Raw genomic sequence first — 21810 nt, 5'->3', positions numbered from 1 at the left:
TGGTTTTTGAAGTTCCTACGATAGATACGAGCAGCTGACCAGCTGGCTCCGTGGGGCAGCAGGACCTTGGTTTCCTGGACTTGAAAGAGAGCTCAGGCGAAAGGTCCTCAGGTTTCTCGTTGGGAAGCCCTCAGGTTAACCCTCAGTGAAGTTGAAGGTTCTGGAAATCATCTGACAGGATAAACTGAAAATCTAAGAAGGTCACTGTTTCTCCTCAACCCCCATGACAAAACACTTACTCTTAGAATACACAAATATTTATGAGAAGTAAGATTAAAGGGGCAGGAGGGGAAAGAAACCACATTAAGGGAGAAGACTATTGTCTATACAAATTGAGCACTTATATACACCCCTTTGTAGCAGTAACTTAAGAAGGACTTAGATTCACTTTATTCTCCATGTGAATCAGAAAAATACTGCTTTTTATTTATAAATGATTTTATTTATAAATTTATAAATGCTGACAAAATGTAGGTCTTATATCTCTGCTAAATTCTTCACCTGTGAGATAGCTGCTCTGATCCCCAATTTAGCCACCCGATATAGCACAACCAGTTTCTGCCACAAATAAAGGCAAATGTTTTCATAATTGTACACAAAAGCCACAATTCCATGTACAACTTAACACATGCAGGCAGTATGTTAAAGGAGGAATTAAAAAATAAAGAACATAATTTGGGGGTATTTTAAATATAACTTTAATTTTACATTAATGTAAAATATATCTTAATTGGTAAAAAATATATATAAAGTAAAACTTTATTCATAAATTGACACTTGGTAACAGTGGATAAAAATATTGAAATCATCTTTGGCCACTTTTTCTTAGAGATTATAAGAATTAAAGCCTTACAGATGATATATAATTTTGCATTGTGGTATGTGTTTTATTATTTTAAATCTATGGGTTCATTTCTATTGTATTGGTTCTAGCTAGTTTTTTCAGAACATTAACTGTCCTCTCACATTACTTACGGAGATATTGGGGACCATCTGTTCTTGCAGGGGATTTAAGTATACATCTATTGGATATCATGCTATTTATTTAATTCAGCACCCACTTCCTATTGTTGTATTTTCTTGGGGGAGAAAGTCAATTTAATTACATGGAATAAAGATAGCCTCTCCTGGCAGGTTACCCTGTCACCATGAGAGCAAAGCAGAACCTGCCTAAAGTAGGTTACAGTGGTTAACAAGGAGAGTAAAACCAGCAGCACTTAAGAATATTTAGCAAAGGTTTAACAAAAATAGAACAGTGAATGGAACTTTAAAAAATATTACTGTAAGCCTAGGGCTTGTCTAAATCAATCTTGGCACATCTGTCTGATGCAGACCGTAAACAGGATTAGAGCTGGATTTATCTGCTTGGCGCTAATTGTGCTCACAGTTTCTGCACATGTCCACTCTTTCAAATACTGCCTGGAACACAAGCCCTGCCTGAGAGATGACTCCCACAGCACAGTGTACACACACACGGTATATTAGATGGTTAAGCAATGTGATGTCTAACAATTTTTTTTGGCTCTCCAGAATTACTTATCTAATCCCCTAATTAAAAATACAAAATTCTGTTTGAATACACCACATACTGAGATAAATCTGTGAAGCAAGGGACCAATAAATTTGAATACACTTTAATTGTAAGAAGAAAACACAATTTAATTGTTAATAATCAGGTTAAACTAGGGTTTAAACAAATAGGGCTGCTCCTGTTGCTTACTGAAAAACCATCACAATGCATTATTATCTTCAAGAATTTTGACACAGAATTTGTTAGCAGAAAGGTGTAAGTTTCTAAATATATACATATCAGGAGTGACAAGTATCTAGTAAAAGAAATAGAGGTAACTTTAAATTTATCATTTACAGAAAGAAATCAAGAAGCAGAGAGAAATTGATACTCAAATACTCAAAATAAAAAAATATTTTTTATCACACCAAATTTAAAAAAAATCAATGATCAATTTATATCTGTAATTTTCCCCCACTAAGTCATGTGTAAGTAGCTTAGATACTTCTCTTAAGAATTTAAGCACTTGAAGATTTTTTTTTGCATGAAATCCAAAATGAACTTAAATTTTGTTCTTTGAGTTGAGGATTTGAAATGTAGACAATAAACATGTAATACAAGTCAACATTTAATGCCTATGATAGAAAGTGATATTAGCAATTTTAAATCATGAAGTCTATGCCCAATCATAAATACCACATAAAACCTATTTTAACAAACAGTATAATTGAAAATTTAAGCTGACTTTAAATCATAGGCAATCTTCTGTTCTGAAGTTTTTTTCTTGATATATTACTTATTCATGTTCCAAATATCTCAGTGAGCTTTCAGAAACCAACTTTCCCCAAAAAACGTCTACCATTAATAAAAGGTATGTGTATACTTATACTGTTGTTTTATATAGACAAATAATCAGGAGAAATTGGCAAATTAAGTCAATCATTTAAATACTTAAACCAAAACAGCTTCATCAGCAATTCTCAATGTGTGGTCTTAGAGGGTATACAGGGTCACACTGATTTTTATCATAATATTTTCTTTTTTCACCATGTTAGCATTTGCACTAATAATGCAAAGGCAATTGTAGTTAAAACTCTTGGTATAAGTAAGAATAAAGGCAATGACACCAAATTTTACTAATAATTATTGCCTTCTTTACCACCTCAAATTCAATTTTAAGTTTCACTTAACTGTTCTTGATGAACAGTTCTGACACTTTAATTTTTTTAACTTTTGAAAATCTCTAGGCTTGAGTATATTTCTTTCTACTATTATGTGTGATGATATGGGAAATATGCATAAAGAATTTATGCTGCCCTAACTGGTTTGGCTCAGTGGCTAGAGAGTCGACCTGCGGACTCAAGGGTCCCAGGTTCGATTCCAGTCAAGGGCATGTACCTTGGTTGTAGGCACATAACCAGTAGGGTGTGTGCAGAAGACAGCTGATCAATGTTTCTCTCTCATCAATGTTTCTCTCTATCCCTCCCCCTTCCTCTCTGTAAAAAAATCAATAAAATGTATCTTAAAAGAAAAAAAAAGAATTTATGCCACATACGAAAGGAATGGTTCTCTCCAAGAAAAGCACTTACACCATTTTAGTTGCAGCTGAACTAGCTAGTTTTTGTAGGAAACCATTTTTATTTGAGAGATCAACTAACAGACTATGGTATTCAGATGCAAGTATTTAGCAAACATTTTCTGGGAAATGAGTCAGCAAGTCAGTCAAGAAAAAACAACAGAGAATGTCTGTTGCCAGTGATAAAATTCAAGCTTTAAAGCAAAAATTAGAATTTAAAAATCTGTATCTGCTACATGAACTTGACAGAACTTTCTGATGAGACTGGTAGTGATATTAGTGTATGTGATATATTTTAAATATTGTATAATGAAATGTGTCAACATTTGGAAGCTCTTTTTAACTCAGTACACCAATTTTCCAAATAGCCAATTCAGGATGTTATAAAATCATGCATGAGTAAACTATTTATTCAAAGTGCAAGACATGCCTATAAATTTTCACCTAGACTACAAAAGGTAGTATGTTTTCCAATTCTGCATTGTAACTAACCTTTAAGATATGAGCACTTAAGTTTTGTTGTAGTATCAAAGAAAGATAACCACAATTATCGGAAAACATTATTAAAATATTTTTCTAAACTCACCTCTGTGTGAAACTGGATTTTCCTTATATACTTTAACCAAATAACATATTCACAACAGATTGAATGAAGAAGCTATCTGAAGAATTCAGCTGTCTTCTATTAAGACTTCTAGTAAAGGTATGACTTCTATTAAAGAGATAAATCTTAATTTTAAATTTTTTCTATTAGAGCCCGGCCAGTGTGGCTCAGTGGCTGAGTGTTGACCCTCCAACCAGGAGGTTATGGTTCGATCCCTGGTCACGGCACATGCACGGTTTTCTGGCTCAATCCCCAGTAGGGGGAGTGCAAGGGGCAGCTGATCAACATTTTTCTCTTAACGTTAATGCTTCTATCCCCCTCCCTTCCTCTCTCTGAAATCAATAAAAATATTTTTTAAAAGATTTACAAAAATATAAAAATAGTAAAGTGGCATTGCTTCTTTGATGTTTTTATAAAATACTGTAATAAAAATATGTTAAAATGCAATAAACATATTACTGTTACTTTTAATGAATTAGTATTTTAAATGTTTACTTAATGTCTACTACAATAAATATTAATGACTGTAACTTACATAAACAAAAGCTCTTTGTGGTTTCTAGTAATTTAAGAGTATAAAGGGTCCCCAAGACCAAAAGCTTGAGAACCCGTGGTAGGTAGCTTCGTGGAGATAGGCATAACCTTAAGAAAACACAGCCAGAAGATGGCATGATTCATGCATTTTATCCTTCATCGCCTTGTGTCAAATAACTAAGGTTTTATTATTACATTAATATTTTAGACTATTTATGCAACAAGTCCCTATTATATCTGAAACATAGTAAAAAAAACTTCAAAATTCATATTCTATATTTCATATTAATATTTCACATTCTATAGCATGACTTTATCATGCAATGGCATTTTCACCTCAGCAACGGTACTATGTGCTACTTGTGTTGAGACTATTTATTCTTTGATTTTACTATCTATATATTTGCCTCTGTCATTTTTTTATGTCTACTTCCATCCCAATTCCATAGGAAAATCATAAAAGGGGAGTCTCTGAGAATGACAACGACAGAAAATATGGCCTTATTTGATTCTTCTTAGTCTTATAATCTAGTCATTTTTGGCATGACCAGTTCAGGTATGTGTATCAGTTCATATATAATATATAGTTCATATACAGCATACCAGATGATCTTTGTACAGATTCCCCCATGAACCTCAAAGATATGGTAATTGGTCTTTTTCTAGTTTCTCAGCAATTCGGTTCAACAATATCTCCCTCATCTTCCTCATCTCTAATCTCTGTATCCCAGCACTTAGCTCAATTCTTCAAACACAGGCTAGGCTTTCCATAAAAGTTTGTTGCTGACTGTATTTACAATCAATCAGATAATATCTTAACCATACTATATGCATGTCTACCTCTGAACCTTTGCTCCTTCATTCCCAGCAAAGCCTTTTTGACTCCAATCTTTTCAAACATTAACCATCTGTCCAAACACTGGTAAGCCCCTCCTTCCAAGAGACATCCTTCATTTCCCAGTTCCTCTCAACTCCTACAACACAGTGCTACTCAGTTGAGATTTAGTCAGATACCAGAAGTTCCTAAGTTACCAAAAGGTGAAGACATAAGTCTTCAAAAATCTGTACAGTTATAGGTATATTTTTCCATACTAATTAAATATGGTTTTCAAAAATGGTGGTGGAAGGAAAGGGTTAGAGAAAGATAAGACTGTAATAGTTTAGGGTAAGCCCAAAGGTGTCCTTTCATTTAATGTATTTGAACACCTACTACATTCCCGGCACTTCTGTGCATATATTAAAATTATCCTATTAATATAACAATTTTCACAAAGGTTAAGGAGTTCTCTATCTCTCATGGCCCAGAAGTTACTGGACTGTGGAAATAGGACTCGATCTAAGCCACAATAACGGCTACTATTGCCACCGTCTAAGGACAATGCCTGGGTATGGGCTTCCTGCTAGATATAGGCCCTTACATCTCAGTCCAAGCTGACTCACTGACACTCGTTTCTTCTGAGGACCTCAAAGATAGCCACACTGACTTTGCTTTCACCTCCACCACTACTATCAACCAATGCCCTGCCTGTGTCGGTCAGATCCCCGTGACTTAACAGCAGTCACAGTGACGATGCCACACAGCCCTCCAGTTAACCTGAAGAGTTTTGCTCCTGAAGGACACTAAAAGGCTTACTTTCATATCACTCTCATTCAGTTTCCCCCTGAAGACTGTCACTATTTGCTCCTAAGAAGAAATTCAGAATAACTACCCAAAGTCCATGGTATTTGAACTTGGCAAAGGCAGATCTGTGTTGTTGAAAGGGAGCAGAACCATTACATGGGAGATTAAAGAAGTAGAAATTTTTAATTGATGAAGATGAGTCCTAGTACCAAAAAGGAAGAAGTTCATTTAGGGAGCTTGGTAGCTAGGAACAGAATGCCATCCACTATCCAGAAACCAACTGGGAAAGATTCACCGAATCAACCCCCAGGTTATCTGAACTAATCACCAGTCCACCTTCCTGATGCTGGAGGAGGCCACCTGTGGTCAAGGAAATCACTGGGGGTGTGGGAGAGAGGGGGAGAATGAAGAGAAATTACCGGAAGCTATATATACTGAACATTCAAAAGTAAACTAAAAACAAATACACATAATTCAAGATGTTCTAAAAAATATTTGTAAACCTTTATGTATTTATTTGATGAGGATTTACAGTCCTAGACTTGGTGGAGACAAAAGAAAAGTGATAAAAAATTTTAATATAGCTTATCATGGTTTTATTAAAAAATCCAACATAATAACATTTAAGACAAAGTTCATGTTTATTTTTAATATGCTAGGCACATGAGAGCTATAGCCCTTTATCTCATTTCCACCACTAAAAGTATATACTTGACAAAAATATTTCTAAAACACTAGCTAAGTGAATCCAATTGACTAAAAAAGAAAAATTACCTACAAAATGTAGTCAAATTTCCCAACTTTCTAAATTATTTTCAATTGAACTTAGGCAAAATGTAAGGGAACAATTAAGTCTTAACAAACACACACAAATACTAAATTTATGCCAGTCGGCTGATATCATTTAGGCTCCTATTCACACAAAATAGGATCCTCCACCTACATATTAGAAGTAAAACAAAATTTTGAAGGCCATTTTGGAGTAGAAATTAGAGAATGTTAATTTGTTTATTCTGAAAAAGACTTAAATTGATTCAAAGAGTGTGACATGAAAATAAACTCAATGTTTTGACCTTCGCATACTACCTATATGATATTTACACACGTGTGTTCCCAATTAAAAAGTTTAAAAAATAATAGTTCCTTCTCCATGTTTTTCACCATCCTATAGTTTCTACAAGATAGTTAGTACTATGATAAAAGGCCAACGTTAAAGGAAAAGGTAAGAAAGTATTACCTGATAATGTAAATTTTTTAAAAATTTAAAAATTTCAGATCAAGAATTTTATATATTTTTGCTACCCTATGTAACATGTAATCAAAGCAAAACAGCTTATAGGATTACAGCAAGCCGTCTTCTCCTCTGGGCTGTGATGTTACTGTCAGGGCTTTTTTTTTAGAGAGATAAATTTGATATCAATATGATGTGACACAACTGCATCAAACCTTAATTTCACTCACAGTAAGAAGTCACAGGATTAAATAACACTGTGCAGTCTTTTAGAAAAGTTTATTGCTTCCAGATGGATTCAAGTTTCCCTTCAGCCCCGATTACATCTAATACGCACAGGGTGCCAACATTATAAAGGGCAGAGTCAAAAATACCATTTATGTAGGTAGCAAGGGCTGGGGTACAGAAACTTTGGCTTCTAAATTGGTCGTGCTACGCAGGTCTTGACTATTTTTAAGAAATTATGATGATCATCTAATAACAAAACAAATGTTATACTATGCAAATGTCTTCAATAATGGCAGTTTCACAGAAAAATACAAGTCTATGGCAAAGTATCCAGAAAATGACTCCTAGCTCGAGCTGCATGCTCTCTGCCCCATGGTGGGTTGTGCCATGTGTCACACCGCATGAAGCTTGCTACCAAGATGTCCACCTGTGCCTCTGTGACAGGAGAGGTGCCCATGTTTATTTCATTTAATGGCACTGTTGAATATAAGCCATTGTGATCAGCTATATAAAGGCCTTCAAAAATACTGACTAGTTAAAGGCATGTTTGCTAAGTTTAATAAGGCTGCAAGTAATTACTGCTTACATTTAAAATAGCTTTTCTTATACAACTGAAATATCACTCATGACCAGAATAAATAAAGTCATTTCCATAAAACCCCAACAAAGCTATCCCCATAACGTGATTTAAAAAATAAAATCACATCTGCTCTATCTAGTCAATGATAGAAAAGCAATAAAAAATCATAATTGAAGATTGCAGTCTATAGATCAAGAGCCAAATTTTTTAAATATAGTAAAACTATAAGAACACATTCTCATTTTCTTATATTTAATTGTTCAAATGTTCTGAAAATATTATGCTAATTATAAATTTGATTGAATTTAAATGTTAAACAATTTATGTAGCCTTCAAAACAGATTAGCAATTTAAATTATGCTAAGCTCAACAGAAGAGAAAATGATTAATTTCTGGAAGTACACAAAATCCTTCTTGCTGGAGAACCATTGCCAAAGGTGGTACTACAGTAATTCCTACTCATGTCTAACTTTCTGCCTTGGCTGTTCAACCAACATGAAGACAAATATCATTATGGCACTTTATTACTCACATTTTCTTTAGAGAGAAGTAAGTTCCTTTATGTAAAGAATATAAATAAATGTTAAAATTTCAGGTGATGTTTATAAAAGTTTTTCACAATCTTTAATTTTCAATTAATTTTAAAGTGTTACTTAAAATGGATATGAGCACTAAAAATTTTAAGTAGATTGAAATATTGATGGAATATCCCTGATCAATTGCTTGAAAATACTTGAATACAGAGGGCAATCAGAAAAGGATCAAATTATACTAATATTCAACTTACAGTTACATGCCAAATCAATAACAGATCAATGAAACAGATTCCAACCAGTTAGGCAAGCTACCAGGCATTAAAGCAGGTAATGAGTTTTCCATTACATATTTCTAATATTCCAAATACTAATATGCATTTGAGTTAACTTTGACTAATCAAATACTACTTTGTTTTCAATAATAGTTAACTATTCTTAAACTGATCACACTGTCTTCTAAAAAAAAAACACATACTTGAGTGAAAAATGATTTGAGCTTCATTCCTTCTTTCAGTAATTGGAAGCTAAACCCTTTTCACATGCCAGACTTTACAGACAGAAATCCTCCCTGACTACCCAATAAATAATCATTGAATAAAGATCAGAAAAAATAAATGAGAGTAAGCCATGTGGGTACAGGTCCAGCATCTCCCATCTGCGATTCCAAAACCCCAAAGCTCTGAAAACTGTACATTTTTTTCTTAAATCATTTAACAGCAAAATGTGAGCTGACCTCACGTTGTAGGAAAACTGGGCTGGAATTGACAGTAAGATTTTAAGCTCTATTTATCCCCTTTATCATGGATATTCTTAATGTTTATTTCAGAAATTTGACTGTTTGATTACATAAGGCCACTTATGGGCATTACAAAATATATGTCCTATGTTAACTGTCTAAAATCAGGCAATATCTAATTATAGCACAGATGATTCCAAGGATTTCCAGGCAGAGGAAACAGTAAGTGTAAAGGCCCCATGGCAAGAGCATACTTGGTAAGGAACTATGAGATGTGGCTGGAGCTGGTGAAAGAGGAGGAGAGGGGTCAGACGTGGGAACAGAAAGGCTGGAAGTATAAAGACCACAGCACAGACTTTGGATTTTAACCTGAATGTGATGTTAAGTCATTGGAAGTTTTTAAGTAGAAGAAGGGTGTTATCTATAGTTTAAAAGTAACACTCTATATGCTCCGTGGAGAATAGAGTGATAGGGAACTCTGAACTAGACTTGTATGGAAACGAATATGATACAGGTGAGAAATAATGGTTTCTCATACCAAGGCCGTGGCAGTGATGCTGCTCAATTTGGGGTGTATTTAAACGGAAGAGGCAACAAGATTTGTTGATGGACTGGATGTAGAGTGAGAAAGAAAGTGGAATCCAGCAGATTTCCAAGTGCGTTTGGCTTGGGCAGTTAGAAGGATGAAGTCCCCCAGGTACTGAGATGGGGGAGGTCCATAGGAAGTGCATATTTGGAGGCTGCAGGGGGGAAGGTGGAGTTTGTTTTAGGACATACATTTGAGACATCCACTAGACTTCTAAGCTGATATTTTACTTAGTTATATTTCTAAATCTAGAATTCTGAGCAGGGGTCTGGAATAGAGATACAAATTTGAAGGTCAATAGTACTTAGTGTTCGAAGCCAGAAACTAGAAGAGGTTGAACCTCCCTCCATTAATGTGCCACCCACCTTGCGAGAAAGCAGCCAGTTTTCACTATAAATAGCGTGGTACAGAAACACGGGGAATGGAGAGCAGGACCAAGTGCCTGTCAGGCTAGGCACTAAATCAGATACCATCTATTTAACTATAAATTACCTCCAGGTTATGGTAGAATTAAAGGATACAGGCACCCTGTTTCTCGATTTCAGAGAAGACCAAACAGATCCTCAGAGAGGTGAAGAGGCTTATCAAGTACAGATTATGATGGAACCTTAATTGCAGCCTAACCCTAGACATTAAATCTCATACTCCTGTCCTCTGTTCTGTAGACCAGAGGGACTAAAGAACCACTCTGTCATTGCAATTGCATCATCACCCACTTCATAATTAGGCTTTGAGAGAACATGCTACTTTCCACAGAATGGGTTCATGTTTCAGATTATCTTTTGCTGTCTTCCTGAAACCTCAGATTAAAAACAGCATGTAAGTTTCTATTAAGTAAAGGATATCAAAGAGAAGCAAGAGATGCCCTAGCCGGTTTGGTTCCGTGGATAGAGTGTCAGCCTGCACACTGAAGCGACCCAGGTTCAATTCCTGTCAAGGGCACATGCCCAGATTGCGGGCTCCATCCCCAGTATCGGGAGTGCAGGAGGCAGTCAATCAATGATTCTCTCTCATCATTGATGTTTCTATCTCTCTTCCTCTTCTTTCCTCTCTGAAATAAAAAAAAATAAAAAAATCTAAAATAATAAAAGCATAATATGCAAATCGACAGAACAGCTGAACAGTGGGACGACCTTCTGGACAAAGCCGGGGCTGTGAGGGCCGAGGCCGGTGGGGCTGCGAAGACCTACTCTTGCACCAATTTCACGCATCAGGCCTCTAATATATATTTAAGAGAAGCAACAGAGATTAGGATTAAAAGCATTCCTCCTATGGAAGGGGTTAAAAACCTTGCCCAAGTTACTCCGTGTGTGGCCTTGGCGAAGTAATTTAGCCTTGGAGATGATGAGGAGCCCTCCCTCCATGGACGGTTGTGAAGATTCAGTGAGTGTACATGTAAGATGCTTCTAACAGCTTCTGGCACATACAAGGTGCTATTGTTGTTACTGTTTTATTAATATTGTTGTTATTATTTATTACTATTATTATTGTCATCTGAACTAATTTCAATAAATCATTTGCAGTCACCACACCAGGACCTGAATCAGATAAACCAGGAACATCAGTATTTGTGACAGGATGGTACTAGGCAGGGATAATTTGTGTATTCCTCTATCTTACACTTAGAATACAAAATGCTCTGGCCTTGTTTCAAATTTATAAAGGTAGCTCCTGTGAGTAGGGGGCATCCTACGTGCCTTCTCCAAAGCAGACTAGTAAACCTCCCTTGGCACAAAGGGTCTATAAGAAATTTATGGACTAGGTTAGGAGGAGAAAAGTAGAAATTGAGAGAGTATTGAAAATAATGGGAAAATAAATTAGAAATAATAGTAAGAGGGAAAAATTACCAGATGTTGACTCATGTTCCACTGCTACTCAAATTGATCCTCATCAGGCACAAGTATTGTCCCAATATTGTGGGAAATGGATCAAGTTCTGTTTGTATTCATCCTGGAAGGGTTTATGTGCCCCACACGCAGAGTTCTTCATCGATTCCACCCCAGGATGGGATGACGGTGTTTTTGACAAACACCCATGATTATGCCACACGGAACGGTAATTTGATCACAATCACCTGGTTTCATCTTGTGGTTTTTCTCTAGATCCTGGATTCTGTTATAGAAATGTAGACTGTGCTGAGAAGAAAAAGCTTTGCACCCTCTACGACGAGAAGGAAACACTGCATACATCAGCACCCTGAGTATTGAAACGCTAGATACCGTGAGAGCGCACCAGCCCTGGAATATGCCATTTTCCTTATTCAGCATCCCAGCTTCTCAACAGATTTGAAAACTGTGCCATAGCAACACGTTACAAGTAAAGTAGTTGCTAAGAATTCAAGACGAGGAGATCATCAGAAACAACAAAAAATACATGCCAATCATCTAAGATACACAAAATAAAACCCCTAGCACAATCACCTCAGGGTATTTTTAAAGTATAATGTCTTATTCCTGAAGGTTTCTTTTGTGTTCACAAGTCTTTTTTGTGAAAAATATGTAAACAACCCTATATTTAGATTATCTTACTGCTAACTGGCTATGTAGAAAATGACTATAGACAAACTCTTATTCAAAAAGCTTCAAGATTCCAACAAGTAACACCATCAACTTCAAGAAGTTTTTGTTAAATCCTCACAACTTTGTTGCTACCTGTTTAAGAAATGGTTTATGCAGTGGTTCTCAAACTGACCTCCAGACCCTTCCAGACCTTCCATGACGTGGACCTAAGTAGCTCTGCTTTGCTTTATTTATGGAGGCGAGGGAGGAAGGGCGCTTAAGATGCCCGTGAAGAGGAGATCAGAATTACAGAAACCGCAGCTTTAGCACTGTTGTTAATACAGGTAAGCATGGTTCTCACAGTGCCAATTTGTTTCCAACAGTTACCAGGGTATGTGGGTGCTAAAGATTGGGGATCAGTTCATTTGTTTAAAATGCTCTTTTTCTAGTGGGAATAATAACAAAAACAAAAGCAGTAAACTACAAAGACATGATTAAAAGCTTCGGTCTCAATATATCAGGATCTGGAGTCCTGGAAAACTTCAAAAAGTTATTGAAGTAACTTTCCCAAATAGTAAAATTGAGGGCATTTTCTGCTTTTTAACGGGATGGATAACTTTTATATAAGTTCATTTTCCTTTTAATGTATTTCAGAATTACATTATTCTTCCAATACATAAATGCAGTTACCACATAACACAAGATTATTATAATCTATCCCAGGTAATTACTGCTGAGGTCAGCAATTTAATGCCCTTTGTTTGCCAAATTTTTGTTTTCCCAAGAACCAATCCCACGCTATAAAGATGTGTTTCCAGGATACATATAATTAGGCTGGGTATAACATCTGTTGCTTTGCATGTTCAGAGCCTTACCAAACCAAAGTAAGAACAGGCTTCTATGTTGACTTGAGGCAGAATGACTGAAGTATTAAAGGCTTAAATACTCAGAAAAATTTTTTAAATCAGCATTCATCAAAAGTTACAGCTAATTCTATTATAAATATGGGATAGGCAAAAATAAGTTTACAGTTGTGAGTACACAAAACAGAGTTTATTCTTGTATTATTATTTAACTAGAGGCCTGGTGCACGATATTCATGCATGGGTAGGGTCCCTAGGCCTGGCTGGTGATCAGGGCCGATCTGTGGGGCAACTGGCAGGGTGGTCGGGATCCCCCACTTGCACCTGCCTTGGCTGGCCTGGGGCCTGCCGACTGGGGGCAACTCCTGCATTGAGTGTCTGGCTCCTGGTGGTCAGTGCGTGTCATAGCAACCGGTTGTTCTGCTGTTCGGTCAATTTGAATATTAGGCTTTTATTATATAGGATTATTGTATTATTTTCCACATAAACAACTATAAACCCACTTTTTCCTACCCCTGTATTTCTAAATAGAATTAACACATTTCAGTCCTTATTTAAATTTTAATAGTCATTATATTTTTCAATATCATTACTTTGTAATCTTGAGAATCATTTTACTCTGATTGCATATAGGAATCTTAGTGATTCTTCTACTTCAGTTATCTCTCAGAAGTAGACCATGTAACCAAAAAAGGAAAGAAAAAAAGGCAACCAATAATCAAGGTCATCAGAGTAAATAATACTAGCGACCTCTTTTCTGTATTTCACCTTTTATAGCACAATGGATTTATATAACAGATAGTACAGTGTTGCACTTTTAAATGTAGGTCAGTATTTTGTGCCATAAAAGTGAATTGTTCAGACTTGAAAAAAGCAGAGCAATATTAACCCAAATTACTTCTCTGCATGACCTTTTAAGGCTGCCCCAATAATCTGATAGTCCTAAGAGCATCCCAATATGGGCAAGATAACTATTTATTGGCAAGGTACACCAGGAATATATGAAGATAAGTGAACACTGATTTTAGTACCAAAATCTGAAATAATCCCTTAATACCTGGGAGAAATAATCAGACATGGTCATCTCTTAACAAACATTAGTAATCATAGACCCAAAAATACCCTGAAGTTATGAGTTCATCATGCTTTCAGAATACTTTAGAAGGACAAGCAAACTCATGACAGTGTTAGTGATATTCAAGTATATCTCACCATCTTTCAGAACGGCTATTGCTGCTATTACATAACTAAAAGATTGCTGTTTGGGTTGCCTCTAGCCTGATTAGATTACCCAAGTTCACTTAATAAGTGAAAAAATAACCCATCTCCTCAAACAATTTTAAGTAGCTCACTTGACTCCTAACAATTCTTACATCTCAGTGTTAATATATGGTTACCTTTACATTGAAAAAAATAAATAAAAGAGAATCAAACAAAAAAACACCTCACCTCAATGTTAACAGAAATTTGGGAGAAAGAGAGGATAAAACTTTTTTTCAGGCTTGGAAAAGTTTAGCCTAAGGAGAACTATAGTAATCCACCCACTATGACTGAATTATGTCTCCCCAAAATTGATATGTTGAATTGTGACTGTATTTGAAGATAGGACCTTTAAAGAGTAATTGAGGTTAAATTAAGTTATAGGGGTGGTGCCCTAATCTGGTAGTTCTGGTGTCCTTATAATAAAAGGAAGACACCAGAGAACTCTCTCTCTCTCTCTCTCTCTCCATGCGTGCACAGAGGAAAGGCTGTGCGAGGACATAGGGAGAAGCTGGCCGTCTGCAAGCTAAGGAAGAGACCGCACCAGTAACTAAGTATGAGAGCGCCTTGTCTTTAACTCCCCGCCTCCAGAACTGTGGGAAAATAAGTACATGTCTAAGCCACCCAGTCTGTGGTATTTTGTTATGGCAGCCTCACTGACTAATGCACCATATTTCCTTTACTTAAGTTTTAATTTCTTTAGAATCACTGAATTTTCTATATTGGGTGACCTTCTGTCTTATCACCATACCAAGCAAAATATGGCAAACAAAGAAACTGACCATTCCCCTTTTCCCCCTTCTGTGTTCCAATATCTCCCATTGGGAACACTGAATATTTAACACGGAAAGGAAAAGAACATCAAATAATCACTTAATTACTAATTTGAATTCTAGAGTTATATTGGGAGGACAATTATCTTGGGGATGAATCAAGACAGCAAGGGATGCAATCAGGCCCAGAAAGGACAGATGAAGGTCACTGAGAAACTTGTGTAAGATCTGAAAGTAGCATTTACCATATTTCTCATGTTGCCTTCCTGCAAGATCAAACAGAGCATCTCTCAAAAGTCCTTCATATTTCTGTCCCCCTGGTTCTTTAAAAGTCTGTACTGGCCCAGCCGGTGTGGTTCAGTGGTTGAGCGTCGACTCAGGAACCAAGAGATCACGGTTGGATTCCCAGTCAGGGCATGCAAGACGCAGCCAATCAATGATGTTTCTCTCTCATCTATGTTTCTTAACTCTATTCCTCTCCCTTCCTCTCCTTCTCTAAAAATGAATAAAAGCATGTTTTTTAAAAAGGTCTGTACTGGAACTAGAAACTGTGCCTCCTTGAACTTCCAAACCCAGGAGGACCCAGTACAGCTACTCCTAAGAAAAAAGAGTCAGGACTGACCCCGGATTAAGTGGAGAAACAGATCTGTTTGAGAATCCCAGAAGGGACCAACCAGAAAAACAGCCCTTCACGTACCTCCACCCCTCACTCCCCCTGCCGGCTGCTAACGCTGCTCCTGGGAGCTCAAGTTCTAATTTAAGGAGCTGAAGGGAGGGTTTTAAAAAGGTCCCATATGGAGAAAAACTTTGCCCCAAGCAAAACACTCCACTTCTTACCACTTACCCTAATGCTGTCCTCTCCAGAGCTCACACATGACTTAGGAGTCTCAGAAAAGGGCTGGGAGTATGGGGACAAAAAAGAGAAGACAGAGGAACAAAGCTTATTCTGGTAATTTTTCCTAAAAGTAACAATAGTGCAGGACATTTGTATTCGCTTTCTCCCCCACCCCCAACATTTTAACCCTAACCATTTTTTAAACTAAATTATCTTCAGACACTAAAATATTATTTCAGGAAAGCATTTATCTGAAATTAAAAAAAGATATGTAGCTCTAAATATAGTATTTGAGGGTAGGGTTAAATAAAATTATGCAAATAATTATATTTTTGAATACTGTATTGCAAAGATCAATCCATCATCATTGAAAAAGAGTATTTCCACAGCTTCTATTGTTCTTAACCTGTTTCTGTACTTTTGCCTCTCCCAAATCTAAAGTAAGGGAACTGGAGAGTATTATGCTAAGAATAAGCCAGTCAGAGAAAGATAAGTATCACATGATCTCACTCATATGTGGACTCTAATGAACAAAATAAACTAAATAGAGGGAAAGACATAAAAGCATGGAACAGACTGACAAATCTCAGAGGGAAGGGGTGGCAGAAATTAATTAGAAAACTTATATGCATATATGCATAGACCACGGATACAGACTATAGTGTGGTGAAGGCCTTGGAGGGGCAGGTGTGGGGTGGAGGGGTGGTTAATGGAAAAAAGGAAAAAAAAGGGAACATCTGTAATACTTTCAACAATAAAGATAAATTTAAAAATAAATAAACAATAAAGTAAGGTCTTGACCTTGCATTTTTTCTATGTATTCATCCCAAAACTTTGAGAGGCATTATTAAAATGCAGTGGTTAACAGAACTATTTAATCTAGAAATATGTATTATCCTAAGACACCATTAGATTTATTCTCATATATAGATATCAAGGAAAAAAAGGAAATAACTCTAATTATTTAAAACAGTAATCCCTTAACACTGGGATTTTGTTTTAATTATAAAGAGTGTATCTTATTAAAAATAAGACAGAGCCTTGTCCTTTAAGGGATAAATCCCAAGTTTCTCTAGTGAACATGCATGCAAGATTTCCTAAAGAATGTTTCAACAGATTAATTTTATTATTCATGATATAATTAACTTCTTAAAAAGTGCATCAAATAAACAATTATGGGCCCACCTGTTCATGATATCATACTAGACACCACAAAAAGTAAATGGAAATTTATTTCATTCTGTTCCCTACCTCCCCCCACCATGATAATACAGACAAAATTCCTTATATTAAAAACTAATAAGGAGAGAACCAAGATGGCAGCATAGGTAAACACCTAAACTGCTGCCTCGCACAACAATTTCAAAACTACAACTAAAAGACAAAACGTCTATCACCCAGAACCACGGGAAAGCTGGCTAGGTGGAAGTTCTACAACTAGAAAGAAAGAGAAAAGAGCATTGAGACGTGCACAAGCACTGAAAAGCTGAGGTATGGAGGCACACGAATCGGGCTGGCGGCGGGCAACTGGGTGCACTGCTTTTTTCAACCCGAAGGGAGACAAGCTCCTGATTACTCTGAACTCCAGTTTCTGGGGAGACGCTGGGGACCCAAACTCCTAAGGGGAGAAGCTGGACTGTCTGCCATCGGGTCGGAAAGTGAGGGTGGCTTTCTTGCAGAGGTGCGCGCAGCAATCATTGTTTACTGTGCTGGGACGCGGGATGCAGGGACTTGGAAACGCGGAGACGCAGAGACGGCTGACTGACAGCCATCGCTATATGCCATGCTCTAGCCTAGTGACTCCCTGAGACCCCGCCCCGCACAATCTACAAACTCACCCAAGCTCCATGCAGCGGCTTTTGCATATAAATGGTCTGCCCTATCACAGCTTAACCTAACAAACTGCAGCTCTGGTCAGACAGCCCCAAAACCTCCAAACCCCAAGCAAAGAGGAGAAAACTGTAGTTCTCGCTGTAGCTCCTGCTGGGTGACCTCAGACAGTAGCTGACCTGCACCCCATTGGAGATCCAGAAGCTAGTGTATCTAGTGGTCAGTGTGAGACGACACCAGATGTCAACTACTCACATCCATAAGTGACACATTCAAGAGGCAGACTCAGTGAGCACCAAAGCCCCACTGAATAGAGTCCTGCCCCATAAGTGTGTCTCCAGCATAGCAGTTCTTCCATTATAGACACAGTGGATCCTCACAGCCAATTGGCCTGGAGGTCAATTCCTCCCGGTGTACCAACAGCAATCAAGGCTTAACTACACCAAGACTTTGCACTCAGCCCACAAAGGGGTGCACCAAGAGTGTCCACCTCGGGTGATAGGCTGAACCACTGGTCACCTACCACAGAAAACCACTCCATCAACACAGGGAAGCAGCAAAATGCGGAGACAAAGAAACATGTCACGAATGAAAGAAATGGACGAAAGCAAACTACTGGACATAGAGTTCAAAACCACATTTATAAGGTTACTCAAGAATCTTCTAAAAACTGCCGAGAAACTTGATGAGACCTCCGAGGAGCTTAGTGAGACCTTCAAGGACCTTAATGGGAATGCCAAAAAAATGGAAAAGGACCAGTCAGAAATTAAGCATACACTGTCTGAAATAAAGAATATACAGAAATTCAACTGTAGATCAAAGGACCCCAAGAATCAAACCAAAGATCTGAAATATGAGGAAACAAAAAACACCCAACCAGAAAAAAAAAAAAAAAAGAATCAAAAAATATGAAGATAGTGTAAGGAGTCTCTGGGAAAGCTTTAAGCGTACCAACATCCGAATTATTGAGGTGCCAGAAGAAGAGAGAGAGCAAAATATTGAAAACCTATTAGAAGAAATAATGACAGAAAACTTTCCCTACCTGGTGAAAGAAATAGACTTACAAGTCCAGGAAGCACAGAGAACCCCAAACAAGAGGGATCCAAAGAGGACCACACCAAGACACAACATAATTAAAATGCCAAGAGCAAAAGACAAAGAGAATATTAAAAGCAGCAAGAGAAAAACCGTTAGTTACCTACAAGAGAGTACCCATACAACTGTCAGCTGATTTCTCAACAGAAACTATGCAGGCCAGAAGGGAGTGGCAAGAAATATTCAAAGTGATGAATAGCAAGAACCTACAACCAAGATTACTCTACCCAGCAAAGCTATCATTCAGAATTGAAGGTCAAATAAAGAGCTTCACAGACAAGAAAAAGCTAAAGGAGTTCATCACCACCAAACCAGGATTATATGAAATGCTGAAGGGTATTCTTTAAGAAGAGGAAGAAGAAGAAAAAGGTAAAGATAAAAATTATGAACAACAAAGTGACAACTAAAACATACCTACCAACAAGTGAATCTAAAAGTCAAGTGAATAAAAAATCTGATGAACAGAATGGACTGATGAATATAATATAATCAGGGACATAGAAAGGGAGTGGACTGACAATTCTCAGGGGGAATGGGGTGTGAGGGGTGTGGGAAGAGATTGGACAAAAATCTTACACCTATGGATGAAGACAGTGGTGGGGGGTAATGGCATGGGGTGGGGTGGGGAATCAGGTGGAGGGGAGCTATGGGGGGAAAAAAAGAGGAACACCTGTAATAATCTGAGCAAAAAAGATTTATTTAAAAAAAAATAAAAAATAAAAATGAAAACTAATAACAGCCCTAACTGGTTTGGCTCAGTGGATAGAGCGTCGGCCTGTGGACTGAAGGGTCCCAGGTTCGATTCCTGTCAAGGGCATGTACTTTGGTTGTGGGCACATCCCCAGTACGGCGTGTGCAGGAGGCAGCTGATCGATGTTTCTCTCTCATCAATGTTTCTAACACTCTATCCCTCTCCCTTCCTCTCTATAAAAAATCAATCCTATATAATAAAAGGATAATATGCAAATTGACCCTACTGGTGGAATGACCGGAAACGACCAGTTGCTATGACACGCACCAACCACCAGGGGGCAGATGTTCAATGCAGGAGCTGCCCCCTTGTGGTCAATGCACTTCCACAGGGGGAGCGCCGCTCAGCCAGAAGCTGGCTCATGGCTGGCCAGCGCAGCAGCAGTGGCAAGGAGCCTCTCCAGCCTCTGCGACAGTGCTAAAGATGTCTGACTAATGGCTAAAATTTTAGCCATTAGCCGAAACCGGTTTGGCTCAGTGGATAGAGCGTCGGCCTGCGGACTGAAGGGTCCCGGGTTCGATTCCGGTCAAGGGCATGTACCTTGGTTGTGGGCACATCCCCAGTGGGAGGTGTGCAGGAGGCAGCTGATTGATGTTTCTCTCTCATCGATGTTTCTAGCTCTCTATCCCTCTCCCTTCCTCTCTGTAAAATATCAATAAAATATATTTTTTAAAAAAAATTTTAGCCATTGGACAACCCCCAAGGGCTCCTCGGCTGCCAGAAGGATGTCTGCCTGCCAACTTAGGACCAATCCCCTGGGGAGCAGGCCTAAGCTGGCAGGTGGACATCCCCTGAGGGGTCCTGGACTGCAAGAGGGTGCAGGCCGGGCTGAGGGACCCCCCTGAGTGCATGAATTTTCATGCACCGGGCCTCTAGTAAAATATATTTTTTAAAAAACTAATAACAAAACATACAGGAAGCAGTAAGTATTCAAATGAAAATTGCTCAATTGCTTATACTTCAAACGTGACTCTAGATATACCCAGTACCTGAAAATCATTTTTTAAGAACGTCCTCCTCATCCCTGTGGTTTCTCCAGTGCCATGGATAGACAGGGTAGGAGGAACAAGAGCAATGGGAAGCTATGACTGAAAGTAAATGGCTTGCTCTACAAGAGACGAGAAAAGTCATCGGAGACTTCCCTTAGTTGGTCCTACTCATCATCAGATACAGAGGGAGAAACTAAAGCACAAGTGGGTGGGGGGGAAATTACATTCCCCTTTGGGTCCAACAACCAGCCCACTTAAATGGTTGAATGTTGAGCCCAGAAGGCTGAGGGAAATCCCTCTTTCTCAAGGGACATTGAGGCACCTACCTCTCCTATTTCAGGCCTAAAAGAAAGCTACTTAGGCACTCAGCACAGCCTTGCTTGGGTTTTATCACTGAAAATAACCCTTTCTGTCATCCTGTCACCCCTCACAGAATTGAGTGTTGGCATGGAAGGCACACAGATCTCCCTGGGGCCAAAGCTGGACCACAGCAGATCCAGCACCCTAAAGTGACTGGCAAAGACCTTGCTCAGTTTCAGCCAAGTGATGACAAGTGGGAGACAGAAGGTTGTCCTAATGACATCAGTCACCCAGGGGACGGAGGGAGAGTGAGAGCAGCTGAGCGGGCACCAAGATGTGAATGATGACATGCTTCGAGTCTGAAGGAGCCCAACAGCTCAGCTGGTGCACAGAGGCAGATGGGTAGGACATAGAAGCGAGATGTCCTAGTTATTATCTTAACAACACAGGTATATAGTGTGATTAAGGACCATAGCTTTTACGTATAGTATTTACATTATTTCATTTAGATTTGGTATGGTGTGTAGGTAATAAAAATTTTAGGATAACGTCCTCTAGAAAAATACAGGGAACTGGAAAGAATCTATACGTTTTCCACTGGAAAGCAAGGACAAATATTGCTATTCAAAGCAAGTTTTGTTTGTTCTTCGTTTTGTTGATGTTTCAGGTTTCAGTCCATAAATATACAGTCATATTGCTTCCTTTGAATAAACAGCTGTCTTTAAAAACAGAGCAAACAAGGAGGAAAACAGAAAAGAAAATGCCAGACCATAGAAATCTGTGATCCCTGCTTCTTAGGCAAGGTCATAACAAAGCCAGTAAGAGGGATACCAGTGGCTTAGCTCTCTAGACGCTTAGCTCTCTAGACGCTTTC

At 38.0% G+C, this 21810-nt stretch overlaps 1 protein-coding gene across 1 annotated transcript in view; it reads right to left on the bottom strand.

Annotated features, from left to right (window-relative positions):
* CERKL (CERK like autophagy regulator) overlaps positions 1–21810 on the bottom strand; it is a gene marked incomplete at its 5' end in the record, with an annotated part of 107988 nt that overhangs the window by 63115 nt on the left and 23063 nt on the right. The gene's annotated exons all lie outside the window — the stretch shown is intronic.

Source organism: Plecotus auritus (assembly GCF_963455305.1).
Source record: "Plecotus auritus genome assembly, chromosome: 5".
NCBI classification, from domain to species: domain Eukaryota; kingdom Metazoa; phylum Chordata; class Mammalia; order Chiroptera; family Vespertilionidae; genus Plecotus; species Plecotus auritus.
Note: the sequence above shows the minus strand (reverse complement) of the source record. Positions and strands in the feature narration are given on the sequence as shown.